Genomic DNA, 22,812 nt, shown 5'->3' with positions numbered 1-22,812 from the left:
TTACCGGCAATCCAAATAGAACCGTCCCACAGGCAACACCCAGAACGAAGTTGGTTAGGGAATCAGAGTTCCCACGACCGCCACCCACAGCTCTGAGCTTTCTGTGAGGATGGAACTAGGTGAACCCAACTGCAGGAAGGCAAACTGAGGCAGAGGTTAGGTTGCAAAAACAAAGATAGGCTTTACTTGAAATAAACAAAATAACAACAGCACAGATACAGGCTAGCAGGCCAGCAAGAGGAATCACAAGGCAGTGAAATTCAAGACTGAACAAGGAACATAAACTAAGCACCACTTAAATAGCAGGCATATAACCATGCACAGGTGAGTACAATTAAGAATAAAGATGGAAACAATTAAGAGTTCATGGTGCCCTCTGGTGGCAAGGCGAGGCAGAACCTGGGTCATTCCTGACAGGGACCCCCCCCCCCGCCAAGAACGGCCCCTGACGTTCCCCCAGAAAGTCCATGGCGACGACGAAGAAAGTTCTGCACTAAATCGCGATCCAGGATGTTCCGGTCCGGGACCCAGGAGCGTTCCTCCGGACCATATCCCTCCCAGTCCACCAGGAACCGGAGACCCCCACGAACCCGGCGAGAGTCCATCAGGCGATGGACCGTGTAGGCAGGTTGGCCGTCGATGATGCGGGGAGCAGGAGGAGGCCTCGTGGCAGGCGCCAGGGAACTGATGGCCACTGGCTGGAGCCGGGAGACATGGAAGGTGGGATGAATCCGCATGGAGTGGGGCAGCTGGAGTCGTTAGGACACCGGGTTGACCTACCTCAACACCGTGAAGGGACCGATGAAATGGGGCGCCAGCTTGTGGGATTCCACTCGCAGCGGGAGATCCTGCGTAGAAAGCCAGACCCTCTGACCAGGACGGAATGAAGGAGCCGGTCTGCGCCGCTTGTTGGCCTGGATCTGTCGTTGCCGAGAAGCTCGTTGTAAGGCCAGCCGCGCTCTCCTCCAGGTCTATCGACAGCGCTGGACAAACTTCTCCGCGGAGGGAACCCCCACCTCGTGCTCCTGCTCCTGGAACAGTGGAGGCTGAAACCCGAACTGGCACTCGAGTGGCGACATTCCTGTGGGGGAGCAGCGCAAGGTGTTGTGCGCGTACTCAGCCCAGACGATGTGACGACTCCAGGTCGCAGGGTTAGCGGACACGAGACACCTCAGGGTCGTCTCCAGGTCTTGGTTGATCTGTTCTGTTTGACCATTAGACTGAGGGTGGAAACCCAAGGAAAGGCTGACAGTAGCTCCAATGAGCTTATAGAAAGCTCTCCAGAACTGGGAGGCGAATTGTGGACCACAGTCAGAGACGATGTCAAGAGGCAAACCGAACAACCTGAAAACATGCTGGACCATGAGCTCGGCTGTCTCTTGGGCTTAGGGAAGCTTGGGAAAGGGCAGAAAGCGACAGGCTTTGGAGAAGCAATCCATGATGACCAGAATGACAGAATGACAGGAGGAATGGTGGAAATGGAATGGCGGCACGCACAGACGCAGCGGCTTTGCTTCTCCCAGGACGGTGCTATTTACGTTTAATGTTAATGTTATTTGTACTGGACTCATGGGAGCTTGCAAGATCACATTTCGTTGTTCATGTACTTGTGCATTGTACAATGACAATAAAGTTGAATTATTATTATTATTAATTATTATTATGGTGGAAGGCCTGTGATGAAATCCACAGAGAGGTGTGACCAGGGGCGGGTGGGAATGGGGAGAGGATGCAGCAAACCCTGGGGGTGAGATCGAGGGTTCTTGTTTCGTGCACAAATAGCACAAGCTGCCACGAACGCCTTTACGTCCTTCTCCATGGTGGGCCACCAGAAGCTTCTGCGAAGGAACTCCAGCATCCTGGATGTGCCTGGATGACCGGTGAGTCGCGACGAATGCCCCCACTGCAGGGCTTGTGAGCGTGCCGTGTTGGGAACAAAAAGGCAACCTGGTGGGCCGTTGCCAGGGTCTGCCTCCCTCTGTTGTGCCTTTCTGACCAGCGTCTCGATCCCCCAGCGAACCAGTGCTACAATTCGAGAAGTTTGAAGAATAGGTTCTGGTTGTCTCTCCCGCTTGGGTGGATCAAATTGCCTGGAGAGAGCATCAGGCTTGAGATTCTTGGATCCTGGACGATATGACAGGACAAAGTCGAAACGATTGAAAAACAGCGCCCAGCGAGCTTGACGAGAGTTAAGCCATTTGGCCTCCTGGATATAGGCCAGATTCTTAAGGTCTGTCCAGACAATGACCGGATGTTTAGATCCCTCCAACCAATGTCTCCACTCCTCCAGTGCCAACTTGACTGCTAGTAGTTCCCTGTTTCCAATATCGTAGTTTCGTTCTGCAGGAGTGAGTCGGCGAGAAAAGAAGGCGCAAGGGTGCAGTTTGTTGTCGTTAGACCGCTGGGACAAAACGGCACCCACTCCTATATCAGAGGCATCCACCTCGACAATGAAGGGGAGTGAGGGATCCGGAATCACGAGGGCAGGAGCAGACGTGCAGCGCCGCTTGAGATCCTCAAAAGCCTGCGCAGCCTCAGCGGACCAACTGAACCGGGTGGAAGTGGTTTTGGTGAGGGCGTTGAGAGGGGCAGCAATAGTGCCGAAGTTCCTGATGAATCTCCGATAGAAATTAGCAAACCCCAAGAAACGTTGCACCTGTTTGAGAGAGGTGGGTGGTGGCCAATTTCGGACAGTTTGGGTCTTGCCAGGATCCATTTGGATGTTGCCGCTGGAGATGATGAAGCCCAGGAATGAAACCGTGGAAACGTGAAACTCACACTTCTCAGCCTTGACAAACAAGAGGTTATTAAGCAGATGTTGCAGGACTTGCCTTACATGCTGGACATGATCGTGAAGAGTTTTGAGAAAATGAGAATATCGTCCAGGTAGACAAAGACAAAGTGGTTCAGCATGTCTCGGAGGATGTCATTGATGAGCGCCTGGAACACAGCAGGGGCGTTGGCCAAACCAAAAGGCATGACCAGGTTCTCATAGTGCCCGGTAGGTGTGTTGAATGCAGTCTTCCACTCGTCCCCTTCGCGGATGAGGTTGTAGGCATTGCGGAGATCCAATTTTGTGAAGACTGTGGCTCCCTGTAGTAGCTTGAAGGCCGTCGACATGAGCGGAAGAGGATAACGGTTTTTTATAGTAATCTTGTTAAGGCCACGGTAGCCGATGCAGGGCTGGAGAGCTCCATCTTTCTTACTCACGAAGAAAAAACTGGCACCAGCAGGAGAGGCGGACGGACGGATGAAGCCAGTGGCGAGGGCGTCACGGATGTAATCCTCCATAGCGGCGGTCTCTGGAGCAGAAAGGGAGAAGATCCTACCCCTAGATGGGCATGTCCCAGGCAGGAGGTCAATGGCACAGTCATATGGCCTATGAGGGGGAAGTGATGTGGCTCAAACCTTACTGAAGACCTCTTTTAAATCCTCATACTCGTGAGGCACTCGGGACAATTCAGAGTGCAATGGGGACTCCTGGGGCTGGGAAGGAGACTTGGAGCAAAGACGGGTGGTATGGCAGGTGGAGCCCCAGTCCGTAAGCCGGCTGGCGGCCCAATCCATGCATGGATTATGGCAGGCCAACCAAGGGTAACCCAGAACTAATGGAAACTCGGGAGAATGGATAAGGGAGAATTGGATGGTCTTGAAATGTTGTCCTTCCACGCCCAAACACAGGGGGGCAGTAAGATGGTGAATAGTTCCGGAGCCCAGGGGTCTTCCATCCAGGGTGACAAAAGTCAGGGGGTGATCTAGATGGGTCAGGGGAATCTTGAGCTGTTTAGCTAAACCCAGATCCATGAAGTTACCATCAGACCCAGAATCCACCAGGGCCTTAAGATCATGTTGTTGATTGCCCCAGAAAAGGGAAGATGCCAGCAGGGCCCTAGAAACAGTGGGACCGGGAGGAATGGCTATGCTCATCTCAGGTCCCTCCGTCCTGGACGAGCCCTGGCTTTTCCCACCAACTTTGGGCAAGAAGAGCGAAAGTGGCCCGGTTCCCCACAATAGAGGCAAGATCCCTCTCTCATTCGGCGATCACGTTCAGGCTGCGAGAGACTGTTGTGTATGTAATATGTGTGCTACTTTGAACCTATGGACAGGACTGCACTACTTGTTGGGCGTAGTGATACGCAGTACCACTCCTGGCCATAGGGGTATAAATAGTACTGTGGGTACTGATCCCCCTCAGTTCCCGCCTGTGGGCATGAAGTAAAGACCTATGTGCAGTCCCTACCTCCAACCAGTAAAGGCCTGTTTGAGTTATACGTTTAAGTCTTTGTGTTAATTGTTCAATACAATACACATACTTAACACTGGCGACGAGTCAGGCTCTTACCCTGCGGCAGTTATTCCAGGCGGCTTCGTCCAAAGACAGGACGTTGAAGAGAGGTTTCAATCCTCAACACCCCACTCAAAACTGAAGGGCAGCAGAAATCCTGACAGCTTCCAGCGATTGGAAATGACAGGCATTAGGACCCTGAAGCCTCCATCAGCTTGTGAACCGGAGTAAAGACAGGACTGGGGAAGAGAGAGAGGTAGGGCGATAGCGATCGGCAGATAAGGGCCGGGCCGCTTTGAAGTGAGGGGCGCAGCCGGGCCAGCGATCGGGACCAAAGATAAGAGCCGCACTCGGACTGAAAGGCGCGGCGGCTGCAGAAGCTCAAGGTGCGAGAGTCGCGGTGCACAGCGCGGGCTATCGATCGAGGCGAAGATAAGGGCCGCACTCGAGGGCTGAAGGGAGACGGCGTCGGGGGACGGGTGAAGACCGCCAAGCGCGGGAAAACCGCCATTTTGTGGGCGGAGGACGACGGCAAGAGCGGGAAGCCGCCATCTTTGATAACAAGTAAAGAAAATAAAATCTGAGAAATTGCAAATCTACAATGCCTAAACACGGGAATATTAGCACCTTTGATAGTGACCTCGAAGATTGGGCCATATATGTTGAAAGAGTAAAAAATTATTGTAAGGCCAATAAAATTCGTGACCAAGATAAAGCTCTAACATTATTAAATTTAATGGGTGCGAAGACGTACGGGCAATTGAAACACCTGTTATCACCAGATGAACCGGCGGATAAGACGTTCGATGAGATTGTTACTGTCCTGAAAGATCATCTAAACCCCACGCCGCTGATGCTAGCGGAACGATTTAAATTTTACGACAGAAGGCAGCTACAGCATGAAAGCAATGCTGAATATTTGCTGGAATTGCGTAAATTAGCGAAATATTGCCAGTTTGGAACGGGATTGACAGATGCACTACGAGACAAATTTGTGTGTGGTTTATTTAAACAGGATACACAAAAGCGACTGCTCGAGGAGAATGAGCTGACGCTTGAGAAGGCGGTCACTATGGCAGCAGCACACGAAGCCGCAGCGAGAGGCACGGCAGTAATGCAGCTACGGTCACCGGAGCTCAGTGCACACAAATTGGGTGTGAGTTCTGGCAAATGTTATCGTTGTGGAAAGACAACGCATGATCAGAACCAGTGTTGGTTTAAAAACCAAGAATGTAGAACTTGTGGTAGGCTTGGACATATAGCTAGAGTATGCAGGTCAGGGAAGAAGACCAGCAACAAGAAGTCACCGCAAGGAAAATACGCAAAGGTACACAAGGTGACCGAACAGGAGTCCGATTCAGACGCTAGCAGTAATGAACTGGCTAGCTTAAGAGTACTCAACGCTGGTAAGGGTGCAGACCTCCAGACAATTTGGGTCACTCTTCAGATAGAAGGAGTCCAAGTAAAACTGGAATTGGACACTGGATCGGCATTGACGGTCATAAATAAGAAAGATTACGGAAAGTTATTCCAACATATTCCCCTACAGGATACGGGGATTAGATTGAAAACATACACGGGGCAAAGAGTGTACCCCATCGGGAAAATAGAGGTTGCAGTGGTCCACAAGGGCGAAGACAGTCAAATAATGGACTTATATGTGATATCTGAAGGAGGTCCTCCACTACTAGGACGGGAGTGGATTAGGAAAATGAATATGGACTGGCATTTCCTACAAACAATAACGAGTGAGAACTCGGTGAAGATAGTCGGCCCAGATTCTGGAACGGATGATGGTAAGCCCAACTCAGGTGCAAAAGACAAAGTTTCAGCACAGAATTCCACTGAGCAACAACAACATAGTTTAACTGTGGATTCTGAGTCTGGCAAGTCTACTGATGTGCCCATTTCTGAGGGACACCGGGCTCGAACTCAACTCCATTTCAAACTACAACAGCAATTAGAACAAATGCTTCGCCGTTTTGAGCAAGAGTTGAATGCAACGAAAGAGTTCTTTGATATAGAGTTGGAGAATCTGGAAAGACAACAGAAGCAGCTGATGGAGAAAATGGAGCAGGAGCACACAAAACGTCTGATGTCAGAGGAGTTAACGGTCAGCCAACTCCTGCATATGCTGAAGGACAGGACTCTGAAATGGGAAAAACTTGAACATGAACTTCAATATTCAAACGAAAGGGGTTCGGAGCTCTCAAAGGTTATTGGAAGAGCTGAGGTGGCAACACAGACTGAGATGACTGCAACAGAGCAGCCCTTGGATGCCAAAAGTACGCTGACTTACGTCAACGTAGAACAACAGACCGCTGAAACAGCTGCTCCGGTAGAGGGATTGCATAGTCCGATCAATCAATCTCCAAAGGAAGTTGAAGTATTAAAATCACAAATGAGGTCACTAGTAAACGACTTGCTGAAAGCCCAGAAAAAGCTGGATGCAGAGGTACACATGAAGAAGTCTCTTCAGGAAAGATGTCTGGATTTGGAACAAGAGCTGGCTAATGTCCAGCTGGGTATGGAGGAAATAGACGACCCTCTCACTGGTCTAGCTCAGGACGACACCGAATATTACGATGTCCTGTCCTGCCCAGCTTGTAACTTCGACTCCCACCATACAGAAATCATGGAGGAGCACCAAAAGTCTACGGAACATCGGGAGAAGCTGGCTCTACGACGGAAACAGGAGGAAGAGAAGGAGGAACTGCGCATGCAGCTGGCAGCTGTGGCAGCTGACAATGGAGCCCAGAGAGTCTCCAAGAAGCAGAAAAAGAAAAGTAAAAACAGAAGATGACCCATCTGAACCATTATCACCTCTACCAGATCACACACGTGGTCCCTCCGAACGGAGCCAATTCAGTTCGGAAGTTCAAACTGTTAAATCCATGGAAGGACTATTGAATGAGTCACTCCAGCAACGTGAACCGACTACACCACAGAGATTGAATCTGTGAACTGTTTTCCGCAGAGACTGAATCTGTGATCTGTTTTTGACATGAAGTTATCTATGTATCTATGTTATTCTGTTATGTAAACCTGAAGTTATATATGTATATATGTTATTACGTTATGTTAAATGGGGAGATGACTGTAAAGCTAGGAAGGGAGGAATGTTGTGTATGTAATATGTGTGCTACTTTGAACCTATGGACAGGACTGCACTACTTGTTGGGCGTAGTGATACGCAGTACCACTCCTGGCCATAGGGGTATAAATAGTACTGTGGGTACTGATCCCCCTCAGTTCCCGCCTGTGGGCATGAAGTAAAGACCTATGTGCAGTCCCTACCTCCAACCAGTAAAGGCCTGTTTGAGTTATACGTTTAAGTCTTTGTGTTAATTGTTCAATACAATACACATACTTAACAGAGACGAGTTACTCCCAACTGCATGGGCTCCTCTGGATCAGTCAAAGATGGAGTCGGGATGGCTCTGAGGTTCTGGGATGGCTTCGAAGCAGGGAAGGCTCTTGTCTCCGGAAGTGGGGTGAAAAAGGAGTGGCGTTCTCTTCGCCTCTCACGGAGACGATTATCCACTCGAATGGAGATATCAAAGAGAGAGACTCCAAATCATTCACCGGATCTCTGGAAGCCAGTTCGTCCTTGATTTCATCCGTGAGACCGTGGCGAAAGGTGGCGATGAGCGCCTCCGAATTCCATTGGCTCTCTGCAGCGAGAGTGCGAAACTCAATAGCGTAGTCCGCAACGCTACGAACCCCCTGGCGAAGCCGAAGTAGTTTGTTAGATGCCTCTCTCCCACTGACAGGATGATCAAAGACCCTTCTCATTTCCTCAGAAAAAAGTTGGTAGTTTGAACATGCCGGAGTATGCTGTTCCCAGACGGCCATAGCCCAGGTAAGTGCTTTGCCGGTGAGTAGCGAAATGATGTAGGCTACTCGGGAACGGTCACTGGGAAATAATGAACTTTGCAGTTGGAAAGCCAGGGAACACTGGGTTAGAAAGCCTCGACATCCTCCTGGGTTACCGTCGTAGCGCTCGGGTGCAGGTAATCGGGGTTCTTTCAGAGGGGGAGGCGAAACTGAAGGAGCGGGTAACAGTGCTGGAGTAGCTTGGATCACCTGACTCTGGCTCTGATGGAAAGCAATGACGAGGGCCTCCAGCTGTTTCTGGCTTCGGGAGAATGACGTGGCGAGGCACTACAGTTCGTCCAAGATCAGTTGTAGCTGTTCAAAGATTTGTCGTAGCCACTGGTCCTTCTCTGCTGGGTCCATTGTTTGGCTCAGTCTTGCTGTGAGGAATGGAACTAGGTGAACCCAACTGCAGGAAGGCAAACTGAGGCAGAGGTTAGGTTGCAAAAACAAAGATAGACTTTACTTGAAATAAACAAAATAACAACAGCACAGATACAGGCCAGCAAGAGGAATCACAAGGCAGTGAAACTCAAGACTGAGCAATGAACATAAACTAAGCACCACTTAAATAGTAGGTATATAACCATGCACAGGTGAGTACAATTAAGAATAAAGAAGGAAACAATTAAGAGTTCATGGTGCCCTCTGGTGGCGAGGCGAGGCAGAACCTGGGTCATTCCTGACACTTTCAGGAGCTCTGGCAGCAAGAGGCGGTGGAGGATGTGGTGGTAGAGGAAGCACAGCAGGCCCCGCTAGATAGGCCGGGACGAGGACCAGTGTACCCCCTCCGACAATGGAGGTACGGTCCGCCCATTGATGAAGATGACCCAGGGGCCATCCAGAATCAGTTTGTAGTGCCGTATGGCACCCACCAGCTCAGGGACATGGTTAGCCACATCCCCAAGCTCACTAAAAAGGGAAACCCCTCACTGCACTTCAGGGAGATAGAACAAGCAGCTTGTGTTAATGACTGCGATGACGCAGAGCAAGCAAAAATGCTGCTGTTTTCCCTGGGAGGTGATCTCCTCCAGGCCTTATCTGGCGAGTGCAAAAGGGGGCAGAAGTATTATGAGGATCTGATGAATCAGATATTGGAGGCCATGGGACTCAATGATGGCAGTCCGTTCACCCGGGTAGAAAGAACAGTGCAGCTCCCAGGGGAGTCCCCGCAGGCGTTCGCAGACAGGCTGTGGCCAGTCTACCAGAGCGCATGCCCGGGAATGCCAGGGTGGGCAGCACTGAACCCAGTCCAATTGACTCACTGTCTCCATTGTCTTATGACAAACAGCCTACCCCAGATCCAAGCCCAGGTCGCGGCTTGGTTTGACCCCCAAAAAACCCGGACCACCGAAGAAGCGGTGATCTGCCAGCTCACAGTAGCATTTAGAAACATGAGATGTATCGAGGCGCCCCAAACCAAGGGAAAAGTCCATCAGGTTAAACCTGGGAGCCAGAGTAAGAAAGAGTGGCACCAGGAGCGGAACCGCCCCTCCCAGGCTAAGTTAAATTTTTATGGGTGCGGGAAAGGCGGTCACTGGAGAAAAGACTGTAAGAATCCCTGGAAAGATAACAAGGGAAAGGATCCCACAGCCCCAGCCCAAAAGGCAGGGCCAGATATCCCTCCCGCTGCGATTGAGTCATTTTTACAGTCCCTACGGTCTCTTCTGACTGGCCAGGGGAGAGTAGCAGCCACCACTGGTGCTTTGACCCCGTCTGCCCCATCCCACTCCCATCAATGACTAGAGCCAGCGCAGCCTGTCGAACTGTGTCCCCGCAAAAATGCTGAGGGGAGCAGGCCCTATGATAAGATGAGGGTGAAGACGGTGCAGGGGAGATATTCAGTGGACACTGGAGCTTCCAGTACGGTGGTCCATTCGGAAGACCTGACCAATTCACCCCGGTCTAACAAGGTCCCATTTAGCTTAATGGGACCCACAGGGAACGAGCAGGCTGAGGAAAGATCTAAACCTTTGGCCATAGGTTTAGGATCACTCCATACCATGTGGGAGGGTAACCACAAGACCAACGAGGTGGCCAAGCAGGTGGACAGGGAAGGAGAGTTCTGGGAGCACTGTAGAGCAGGTCTGGTTGCAGCAATCCAGGACAAGGGAGGCTCACAGGGGATAGTTTTGGCCCCTGACCAAAAGCAGGTCCAAGCCCAAGATTCCGCCTTTAATGCCACCCTGGTGAGGAGAAAGAATTTAGAACAGGGTTACTGGCAGGCTGCTAGTTATATTAAACAATGCAAATTGATTAAGCCGGAGGCAGGGAACCAGGTAGCTGGGATTGAACCTGAGATTAGAAATCCTCAGCCTGCAGCGCGTACACTCACACAGACTGCACACGCAGGCGCAGTCACGTGCGTGAAGGGAGCAGTTCCCCAGCACTTGGCCCGAGCAATTCCCCCTTTCTTCTGGGACTCCGGGGAGGAGCCTGAACCAGGTTTCTGACCTGTAGGGGAAGACTCTCAGCCACCAGCAGCCGGTGGCGAGGGATTGCCCATCCCCAGCCCAGGTTTGGGAAGGGAGGGACCCGAGGGAGAAGGTCCCCAGCCAGCAAGGACTGTGACCCGAGCTAAGGGTCCTCCCGCCAGGGTAGCCCCACCAGCGACACTCCCTAGGAGGTCTCTTCGGGTACCCCAGCCCAAGAAAGTATGGTCACCTACTTTCCAGTGGAATAGGGTGGACTCCCGAGTCTGGGGGAAGCCAAAAGACAGAAGTCCTCAACCAGCAGCCATAAGCTGCGAGGGACCAGAAGTTGGGATCAGTCCAGCTTGGCTGCAGGCAGTAGCCTGCAACAGTCCAAACAGGGATTAGGCTGGCCGCCCGGAGACGGGTGGCGCTTGTATATAGCTTTGTTCAAGTAATGTGTATGGAGGATTAATTTAGAATGTATTCATTTTAATTTTATATTGCAATTCGGTAGTGTTAAGTATTAGAGTATAAGTTTTAAGTATGGTACCGTTCCAGAGTGTTGTCTACGTGAGCTGAGGTCGCGGGACCCGATCACATTCCCCCCGAGCCAGAGAACTTGGTTAGATGTTTTTTTAAGTCTTTTTCAGAGTTTCGGAAGGTGCAGAGGACCATCGTGTCTTTGGATGCTCGGGACAGGGGGCACCCCTAGCCCACGAAGGGAGGGGTCTGCAGGAGGCAGATGCCCATGAGGGGAGCTGGCCAGGATGACTGGGATGCAAGGCAACCCAGTATTCTAGTGAGACCGGTTTCACGTATGGGGAGGCCTCCCTCCAGTGCCCGAGGATAGGAACCGTCACCCCAAGAAAAGATGTTTCAGGAATTCTGTAAATTTGACTTTTCGGAGGTCAATAAGACCGAATTGTAACTAATCATGGGTGATGGCAGACGCTATCCGTGAGAAGTAATTTCAATTTTCTATTCAGTTTCACACACTAGAACACATTGATTGACGTGTAGAATGTGTAACAATACTTGGCACATTATTGTTCACAGCAATTAAACTGTTATTGGAAATTCAGATTAAGATTACAAAAGGATTGTTAATTATTTTATAATTGTATTATGTACTTGTCCCAACGCCAAAGGAAATAACGTGTGAATTTAGTTCCTAACTGTGAGATTGTACTACTTGTTTAGAGTCAATTGAACAAATTGCATATGCCTGTGGATTGTTGCGTTTGTAGATTGTGGAAGTTTGAAATACATTTATGGCTGAAGAATGGTGCCATTTATTAAAGTGTCAGGCAATTGCATTACAAAAAAGGGAAACTCGTTTCTTCGGTTTGTATTTTTAACAGATATGTTTTGGCTTGGTAGTAATCTCATTAAAGATGTTGTATCGTGTTAAAACTATGTCACAAGTGGTGCAGGGGCATTGGACTCCCGCCATGCTTGAATTATTCTAAATACTCAGTGGTGCAGGGGCATTGGACACCTTCATGCTTGAATTATTGTAACTAATCATGTTTTTCTATCGTTAGATGCCTACCGTGCACTGCGATGCTCTCTGAGGAAGAGGGATAGAGGTGTTAAGGGATCAGAGATAGATATAGATAAGTATAAGGGAAGGTTGTTTGTGGGGGGTCAGAAATTCTTGCTCACCTTTAAACAGGATACTGCAAGCAAGTTTTAGTATCCCAGGGAGGACTGTAAGGTTTGCAAAATTTTGGAAAATTTCGACAGCCCCCGAAGATTATTTGATTAAAGAAAACCTGGTTGGAATGTACCTTAAAAACCCAGGGCATCAAAGATGGCTGCCAGGCCTCGTGGCAAAAGAGAAAGACAGCCTGTCTGAACATCTCCCATCACTGGCTGAAGTACTTGAGGTACTTAAACTGTCAATCAACTGTGGTTTAGGAAGTTCAACATCGAACAAAGGATTGTTTGTTTACAAGCTCTCAACAGTGTTGACTCAAGGGCTTAAGCACTTGAAGCTGTCAATCAATTGAGGTTGGAATGTAACCGCAGGACAAAGGACTGTTTACTGAACACTTAACGATTTGTTTGTCCAGCACTTGAGAAATCAGTGGGACATTTTAAACTGAGCACAAACCAGTTGAACGAATGGGAAACACATTCAAACCCATTATGGTCAATGGGGACAGATCAGTCCCTTTTGTGTACCCCGGATATTTCCAGATTTGGGCGCGAAGATAAGGGCTCCCAAATGGGGTATAAAGATAGCCCCTCAGGAAGCCATTCTCTCTCTCTCTACCGCCTCGCCTCCAGTGCCCTGCTTACCAGAGGAACAGCTCAGCAGCCCGCCCAAAGAAGTGGAATACCAGCAGTTACTTTTGAATTACTGGGGTATCTCTACTTCGGGGCAGTGAAGAATTCAAGGCAGGTCGCAGGGGCACGGAGCAGGCGTTTACTGGTGAGCATAAACTTTCTGGCCCATTACAAGGCAAGCTAGATAGGTATAAGGGGTGGGAATTAAAGGGGAATTTTGTTAAATTGTCATTTTTAGTCAATTTTCCCTCGATGTGTCCGTTTTCTCTCCTCCCCGTTAAGTAAAAGTGTGCAAGTGTGCTGTATTCATAATTACTTTCACTGTATAGCAATTTATTCTTTATTTTTAATAAACGTTGGTCTTCTTTGCACCCAACCACAAGTCTCATTTTGTCTATATCGCTACTGAAATAAGTCCGACGGTCAGAACCAGAAAGGGAAGCGATTCGAAACTGCACGGGGCCTGGAGCAGCTCAGATATGCCTGACTGGCCAGACAATAACCCCAAAACCAAATACCCCTCCCTTTCTACATTACATCCTTTGTCTCCCAAGGAGCTATCCTTGGCCCCCTCTTATTTCTCATCTACATGCTGCCCCTTGGCGACATCATCCGAAAACACTGCATTAATCTCCACATGTACGCTGATGACACCCAGCTCTACCTCACCACTACTTCTCTTGACTCCTCCACGGTCTCTAAATTGTCAGACTACTTGTTCAACATACAGTTCTGGATGAGTAGAAATTTTCTCCAATTAAATATTGGGAAGACCGAAGCCATGGTTTTTGGTCCTCGCAACAAACTCTGTTCCCTAGCCACTGACTCCATCCCTCTCCCTAGCACCTGTCTGAGGCTGAACCACACTGTTCGCAACCTTGGTGTCATATTTGACCCTGAAATGAGCTTCTGACCACACATCCGTGACATAACTAAGACCGCCTACTTCCACCTCCATAACATCACATGTCTATGCCCCTGCCTCAGCTCATCCACTGCTGAAACCCTTATCCATGTCTTTGTTACCTCCAGACTTGACTATTCCAAAGCCCTCTAGGCTGGCGTTCCACGTTCTACAATACATAAACTTGAGGTCATCCAAAACTCGGCTACCCGTGTCCTTACTCGCACCAAGTGCTCGCTGACCTAAATTTGCTCCCGGTTGAGCAAAGCCTCAATTTCAAAATTCGCATCCTTGTTTCAAATTCCTCTATGGCCTTACCCCACCCTATCTCTGTAATCTCCTCCAGCCCCACAACCCCCTGATATATCTGCGCTCCTCTAATTCTGCCCTCTTGAGCATCCCTGATTATAATCGCTGAACCATTGGTGGCTGTGCTTTCAGCTGTCTAGGCCCTAAGCTCTGGAATTCCCTCCCTAAACCTGTCTACCTCTCTTTCCTCCTTCAAGACGCTCCTTAAAACCTGCCTCTTTGACCACTGCCCTAATTTCTACTTATGTGGCTTCGTATCAAATTTTTGTCTTATAACACTCCTGTGAAGCACCTTGGGATGTTTTACTACATTAAAGGTGCTATATAAATACAAGTTGTTGTTGTTGTCCAGGTGAAACTGCGATTTACTTGTACTTCTTGCAATTTAATATACTGTATTCGCTGCTCACGATGCGGTCTCCTCTACATTGGGGAGACCAAACGCAGATTGGGCGACTGCTTTGCGGAACACCTCCGTTCAGTCCGTACAGGTGACCCTGAGCTTCCGGTCGCCTGTCACTTTAATTCACCGCTTCACTCCCACTCTGATCTCTCTGTCCTCGGGCTATTGTATTGTTCCAATGAAGCTCAACGTAAGCTCGAGGAACAGCACCTCATCTTTCGATTGGGCACTTTGCAGCCTGCCGGACTCAACATTGAGTTCAACAATTTCAGATAATTATCCCTGCCCCCATTTTTCATGCAGTATGATTTTTGCCATTCCCATTTGCAACATTTTATCTTTCCTGCCTCTTACAAAAGTACAGGATGTTCTTTCTATTTCTTCCTCCCCTCCTAACCGCACCCCCCCCCCCCCCGTCTCTGCACCTGCTTAATATCTGTTACATCTCCAGCTTTTTCCAGTTCTGATGAAGGGTCCCAGACCTGAAACATTAACTCTGTTTCTCTCTCCATGGATGCTGCCTGGCCTGCTGAGTATTTCCAGCATTTTCTGTTGTTATTTCAGATTTCCAGCATCCGCAGTATTTTGCAATTATACAAGTTGTTGTTGTTGTTGTTTATACCAACAGGCTAACAATGAGGGACAGTATAAATCCTCCGCTCCATCCATCCTGACCCACACAGTCAAATGTCTTGTGCATCACAATAAAATCACTCCCCTCCCGGAGTCATGCAATCTCCTGGGAGAGGACAAAAACTAGGTAAAAATCCATGCCAATTAGGGAAAAAGTACTGGAAAATTCCTTTCCGACCCCCCTTAGACTTTGGAAACTAATCCAGGAGATCACGTTGACCCTGATTTATATTACAGGATAACTACCTCTTGTACCAGGTGATCTCCGCCCCAGACACAAACAGGTCTTGAAAGATAGGGTGAGATGAAATAGGGTGAGAGGAGGCTCAATGTGGAGCATTAACACCAGCACAGAGCTGTTGGGCAGAATGGCCTGTTTCTGTGCTGTAAATTATAGGTAATTCTATGAAGAAAGCAACTCAGCGTCCACCGCACGAGCCGGCAGTCTGTTCCACAGTTCCACTATTCTCCAGGAAAAGAAGAGCCGCTTAACATCCAACCTAGTTCTACCCTTAGATAACTTGTAAGTGTCACCCCCTGGTCTTCCCTAATTTATCCTAGTTGAAATAATTGCTCCACACATACACAATCTAGTCCCTTCTTTTTTTATAAACCTCGAGCCAATCGCCCCCGAGTCTACGCTTCTCTAAAGTATACAGACACTTCACCTGACGAAGGAGCAGCGCTCCGAAAGCTTGTGATTTCAAATAAAACTGTTGGACTATAACCTGGAGTTGTGTGACTTCTTACATTTATCTAGGTAAATAAGGGTTTTAAAGGTGGACATTACTATTGTGTCCCTCCGCTGCTCCTTTTCAAAACTTCAATATCTCCGCACCATGTGATGAGATCAAACCTGGACACAGTATTAAAACTGAGACTCAAACAAGGTCTTGTACCAGGTAACAACATAAAGACAGGCAGACTGTACTGATAAGAACATTGGAAATAGGAACAGGAGTAGGTCATTTAGTCCCTTGAGCCTGTTCCGCCATTCAATGAGATCATGGCTGATCTGTGACATAACTCCATATACCCGCTTTTGGCCCATATCCCTTGATACCTTGGGTAAACAAAAATCTATCATTCTCAGATTTAAAATTAACAATTGACCTAGCATCAACTGCTGTTTGTGGAAGAGTGTTCCAAACTTCTACCACCCTTTGTGTGTAGAAGTGTTTCCTAACTTCACACCTGAAAGGTCTGGTTCTAATTTTTAAGCTGTGTCCTCTACTCCTAGAATCCCCAACCAGCAGAAATAGTTTCTCTCCATCTACCCTCAATATCTGAAAAACTTCGATCAAATCACCCCTTAATCTTTTAAATTCCATGGAATACAACACTATTGTGTGTAATCGCTCATCATAATTTAAACATGAGAGTCCAGATATCATTCTGGTAAATCTACGCTGCACTCCCTCCAAAGGCCAATATATCCTTCCTAAGCTCTGGTGCCCAGAACTGCGCACAGTACTCCAGGTGTGGGCTTTGTATAGCTGTAGCATGGCTTCTACTCCTTTGTATTCTAGGCCTCTACATATAAAGCCCAGCATTCCATTAGTCCTTTATGATTATTTTCTGTACCTGTTTATGACATTTTAATGAGCTATGTCCATGGATCCCTGCATCTCTTTGGACCTCCACTGCTTCTAGCTTTTCACCATTTAGAAAGTACTTTCCTATCCTTTTCAGGACCAAAGTGGATACATGGAAATCCATTTGCCACAGTTTTGTCCATCTTTTTAAATTCATTCATGGGATGTGGTTGTTGCTGGCAATGGCAGCATTTATTGCCCATCCCTAATTGCCCTTGAGAAGCTGCCTTCTGTAACCGCTCCAGTCCATGTGGTGAAGGTACTCCCACTGTGCTGTTCATGATTGAGTTCCAGGATTTTGACCCAGCAATGATGGTGGTTAGGATGGAGTGTGACTTGGAGGTGGTGGTGTTCCCATGCGCCTGCTGCCCTTGTCCCTCTAGGTGATATATTCCAAGGTTTTGGGAGGTACTGTCGAAGAAGCCTTGGCGAGTTGCTGCAGTGCATCTTGTAGATGGTATACACAGCAGCCATGGTGCGCCAGTGGTGGAGGGATTGTATGTATAAGGTGGTGGATGGGGTGCCAATCAAGCGGGCTGCTTTGTGCTGGATGTTGTTGAGCTCCTTGAGTGTAGCTGGAGCTGCATGCATCCAAGCAAGTGGAGAGTATTCTATCAAACTCCTTACTTCTGCCTTGTAGATAGTGGAAAGGCTTTGGGAAGTCAAGAGGTGAGTCACTCGCTGCAGAATCCCCAGCTTCTGACATGCTCTTGCAGCCATAGTAGTTATGCGGTTGGTCCAGTTAAGTTCCTCGTATCGCTGTGTCTCCTGAACTCTCACCCCGATATCGCTGTGTCTCCAGAAATCTCACCCCCGTATCGCTGACTCTCCTGAACTCACACCCTCGTATCGCTGTGTCATCTCCTGAACACTCACCCTCGTATCGCTGTGTCTCCTGAACTCTCACCCTCGTATCGCTGTGTCTCCTGAACTCTCATCCTCGTATCGCTGTGTCTCCTGAACTGTCACCCTCGTATTGCTGTGGCATTTCCTGAACACTCACCCTCGTATCGCTGTGTCTCCTGAACCCTCACCCTCGTATCGCTGTGTCTCCTGAACTCTCACCCTCGTATCGCTGTGTCATCTCCTGAAAACTCACCCTCGTATCGCTGTGTCTCCTGAACTCTCACCCCAGTATCGCTGTGACATCTCCTGAAATCGCAACACCGTATCGCTGTGTCATCTTCTGAACTCTCACCCCCGTATCACTGTGTCGTCTCCTGAGCTCTCACCCCTGTATCACTGTGTCTCCTGAACTATCACCCCCGTATCACTGTGTCTCCTGAACCCTCACCCTCGTATCACTGTGTCATCTCCTGAACTCTCACCCCCGTATCACTGTGTCTCCTGAACTCTCACCCACGTATCGCTGTGTCTCCTGAAATCTCACCCTGTATCGCTGTGTCTCCTGAAATTTCACCCTCGTATAGCTGTCCCTCCTGAATTCTCACCCCCGTATCGTTGTGTCATCTCCTGAAATCTCAGCTCCGTATCACTGTGTCATCTCCTGCACTCTCACCCCCGTATCACTGTGCCTCCTGAACTCTCACCCCCGTATCACTGTGTCTTCTACTGAACTCTCACCCCCGTATCACTGTGTCTCCTGAACTCTCACACCCGTATCACTGTGTCTCCTGAACTCTCACCCCCGTATCACTGTGTCTCCTGAACGCTAACCCCCGTATCACTGTCTCCTGAACTCTCACCGTCGTATCACTGTGTCTCCTGAACACTCACCCTCGTATCGCTGTGTCATCTCCTGAACTCTCACCCTCGTATCGTTGTGTCTCCTGAACTCTCACCCCCGTATTGCTGTGTCATCTCCTGAATACTCACCCCCATATCACTGTGACATCTCCTGAACTGTCACCCCCGTATCACTGTGTCTCCTGAAATCTCAACACTGTATCGCTGTGTTCCCTGAACTCGCACCCCCATATCACTGCGTCATCTCCTGAACTCTCACCCCCGTATTGTTGTGTCATCTTCTAAACTCTCACCCTCGTATCGCTGTGTCTCCTGAACTCTCAACCCCGCATCACTGTGTCTCCTGAACCCTCACCCTCGTATCGCTGTGTCATCTCCTGAACTCTCACCCTCGTATCGTTGTGTCTCCTGAACTCTCACCCCCGTATCACTGTGTCATCTCCTGAACTCACACCACCATATCGCTGTGTCTCCTGAACCCTCACCCCCCTATTGTTGTGTCATCTTCTAAACTCTCACCCTCGTATCGCTGTGCCTCCTGAAAGCTCACCCCCGTATCGCTGTGTCTCCTGAACTCTTACCCTCGTATCGCTGTGTCTCCTGAACTCTCACCCCCGTATCGCTGTGCCTCATGAACTTTCACACCCGTATCGCTGTGTCATCTCCTGAACTCTCACCTCCGTATCGCTGTGCCATCTTCTGAACTCTCACCCCCGTATCACAGTGTCATCTCCTGAACTCTCACCCCCATATCGCTGTGTCTCCTGAACTCTCACCCCCGTATCGCTGTGTCTCCTGAACTCTCACCCGCGTATCACTGTATCTTCTACTGAACTCTCACAACCGCATCGCTGTGTCTCCTGAAATCGCACCCTCGGATCGCTGTGTCATCTCCTGAACTCTCACCCTCGCATCGCTGTGTCTCCTGGAATCTCACCACATATCACTGTGTCATCTCCTGAACTCTCACCATAGTATCGCTGTGTCATCTCCTGAGCTCTGAACCCTGTATCGCTGTGTCTCCTGAGCTCTCACCCCTGTATCGCTGTGTCTCCTGAACTCTCACCCCTGTATCGCTGTGTCTCCTGAACTCTCACCCCCGTATCGCTGTGTCTCCTGAACATTCACCCCCGTATCACTGTGTCTCCTGAACTCTCACCCCCGTATCACTGTGTCTCCTGAACTCTCACCCCCGTATCGCTGTGTCTCCTGAACTCTCACCACCGTATCACTGCGTCATCTCCTGAAATCTCACAGCCGTATCACTGTGTCTCCTGAACTCTCACCCCCGTAACGCTGTGTCTCCTGAACTCTCACCCCGTATCACTATGTCTCCTGAATGCTCACCCCCGTATCACTGTGCCTCCTGAACTCTCACCACCATATCGCTGTGTCTCGTGAGCCCTCACCCTCGTATCGCTGTGTCATCTCCTGAACTCTCACCCTCGTATCGTTGTGTCTCCTAAACGCTCACCCCGTATTGCTGTGTCATCTCCTGAACTCTCACCCCCGTATCAGTGTGTCATCTCCTGAACTGTCACTCCCGTATCACTGTGTCTCCAGAACTCTCACTACCTTATCGCTGTGTCTCCTGAACTCTCACCCCGTATCACTGTGTCATCTCCTGAACTCTCACCCCCGTATTGTTATGTCATCTTCTAAACTCTCACCCTCGTATCGCTGTGTCTCCTGAACACTCACCGCCGTATCGCTGTGTCTCCTGAACTCTCACCCTCGTAACGCTGTGTCTCCTGAACTCTTACCCCCGTATCGCTGTTCCTCATGAACTTTCACCCCCGTATCGCTGGGTCATCTCCTGAAATGTCACCTCCGTATCGCTGTGTCATCTTCTGAACTCTCACCCCCGTATCACTGTGTCATCTCCTGAACTCTCACCCCCGTATCGCTGTGGCTCCTGAACTCTCAACCCCGTATCGCTGTGTCTCCTAAACTCTCACCCTCATATCGCTGTGTCATCTCCTGAACTCTCACCATCATATCGCTGTGTCTCCTGAACCCTCACCCTCGTATCGCTGTCATCGCCTGAACTCTTACCCTCGTATCGTTGTGTCTCCTGAACTCTCACCCCCATATCGCTGTGTCATCTCCTGAACTCTCACCACCATATCGCTGTGTCTCCTGAACCCTCACCCCCGTATTGTTGTGTCATCTTCTAAACTCTCACCCTCGTATCGCTGTGTCTCCTGAAAACTCACCCCCGTATCGCTGTGTCTCCTGAACTCTCACCCTCGTATCGCTGTGTCTCCTGAACTCTCACCCCCGTATCGCTGTGCCTCATGAACTTTCACCCCCGTATCGCTGTGTCATCTCCTGAACTCTCACCTCTGTATCGCTGTGTCATCTTCTGAACTCTCACCCCCGTATCACCGTGTCATCTCCTGAACTCTCACCCCCGTATCGCTGTGTCTCCTGAACTCTCACCCGCGTATCACTGTATCTTCTACTGAACTCTCACAACCGTATCACTGTGTCTCCTGAAATCTCACCCTCATATCGCAGTGTCATCTCCTGAACTCTCACCCCGTATCGCTGTTCCGCATGAACTTTCACCCCCGTATCGCTGTGTCATCTCCTGAACTCTCACCTCCGTATCGCTGTGTCATCTTCTGAACTCTCACCCCCGTATCACTGTGTCATCTCCTGAACTCTCACCCCCGTATCGCTGTGTCTCCTGAACTCTCACCGCCGTATCGCTGTGTCTCCTAAGCACTCACCCGCGTAGCACACTGTCTTCTACTGAGCTCTCACAACCGTATCGCTGTGTCTCCTGAACTCTCACCCTCGTATCGCTGTGTCATCTCCTGAATTCTCACCATCATATCGCTGTGTCTCCTGAAACCTCACCCTCGTATCGCTGTCATCTCCTGAACTCTCACCCTCGTATTGTTGTGTCTCCTGAACTCTCACCCCCGTATCGCTGTGTCATCTCCTGAACTCTCACCACCATATCGCTGTGTCTCCTGAACCCTCACCCCCGTATTGTTGTGTCATCTTCTAAACTCTCACCCTCGTATCGCTGTGTCTCCTGAACTCTCACTCCCGTATCGCTGTGCCTCATGAACTTTCACCCCCGTATCGCTGTGTCATCTCCTGAACTCTCACCTCCGTATCGCTGTGTCATCTTCTGAACTCTCACCCCCGTATCAGTGTGTCATCTCCTGAACTCTCACCCCCGTATCGCTGTGTCTCCTGAACTCTCACCCCATATCGCTGTGTCTCCTGAACTCTCACCCGCGTATCACTGTATCTTCTATTGAACTCTCATAACAGTATCGCTGTGTCTCCTGAAATCTCACCCTCGTATCGCTGTGTCATCTCCTGAACTCTCACCCTCGCATCGCTGTGTCTCCTGGACTCTCACCCCGTATCACTGCATCATCTCCTGAACTCTCGCCCGCGTATCACTGTGTCATCTCCTGAACTCTCACCCCCGTATCGCTGGGTCATCTGCTGACCTCTCACCCTCGTATCGATGTGTCATCTCTTGAGCTCTCAACCCTGTATCGCTGTGTCTCCTGAACTGTCACCCCCATATCGCTGTGTCTCCTGAACTCTCAACCCTGTATCGCTGTGTCTGCTGAACTCTCACCCCCGTATCACTGTGTCTCCTGAACTCCCACCACCGTATCACTGTGTCTCCTGAACTCTCACCCTCATATCGCTGTGTCTCCTGAACTCTCACCCCCGTATCAGTGTCATCTCCTGAAATCTCACACCCGTATCGCTGTGTCATCTCCGGAACTATAACACCTGTTGTGTATGTACCTTTAAGGGAAGATCTGGTTTTAGACTGCAGTACCGGCAGTGACCACCCCTGTATAAAAGGCCCTAGCAGGCTTCTGTATTTCAGTCTGACATTGCCTCCTGTTCAGAATATTACCTGTAAAACTGTTCTCCCGAAGTCCGTGTATTATTGAGGCGTGGACTTTACAGTGGCGACGAGTAAGTTCGAACTCATCTGCAGTGTGGCATCATCTCACGGGGATCTCGCCCTGAGAGGAGGTTTCTTGGAGGTCGTAGTCTGAGCAACGGGCTTCGACCACGGGCAACCGCCCAAAGAATTCATCGGTGTTCAGAGAATTGCGGGAGAGACTGTGGAGAGCTGTGCTTGGCTCCCCAGTTAAGGTGTTCCAGCAAATCGTGCTGGTAGCATGTAGTGCGCTGACCCTTCCGGACTGCGGCGGGCTCAAGCTCGATCGAGCGGCTCTACAAAACGAGCCGCGCAGCGTCGCCGGGAAAATAAAGGAGAGAGAGGGTGGAGCGCACAGGGCGCGGTCGGTGCTCAAGAACCGGGCAGCGGAGAGAAAATAAATGGGGGGGGAAGGAAAGCGAGACGCGCCGAAGCCGCGGGTCACCGCCATTACCCCGTAGAA

The sequence above is a fragment of the Somniosus microcephalus genome, chromosome 8, assembly GCF_052327205.1.
Source record: "Somniosus microcephalus isolate GS21.2 chromosome 8, FLI_Smic_1.0, whole genome shotgun sequence".
Lineage (NCBI taxonomy): Eukaryota > Metazoa > Chordata > Chondrichthyes > Squaliformes > Somniosidae > Somniosus > Somniosus microcephalus.
This window is presented reverse-complemented; position numbering follows the sequence as displayed.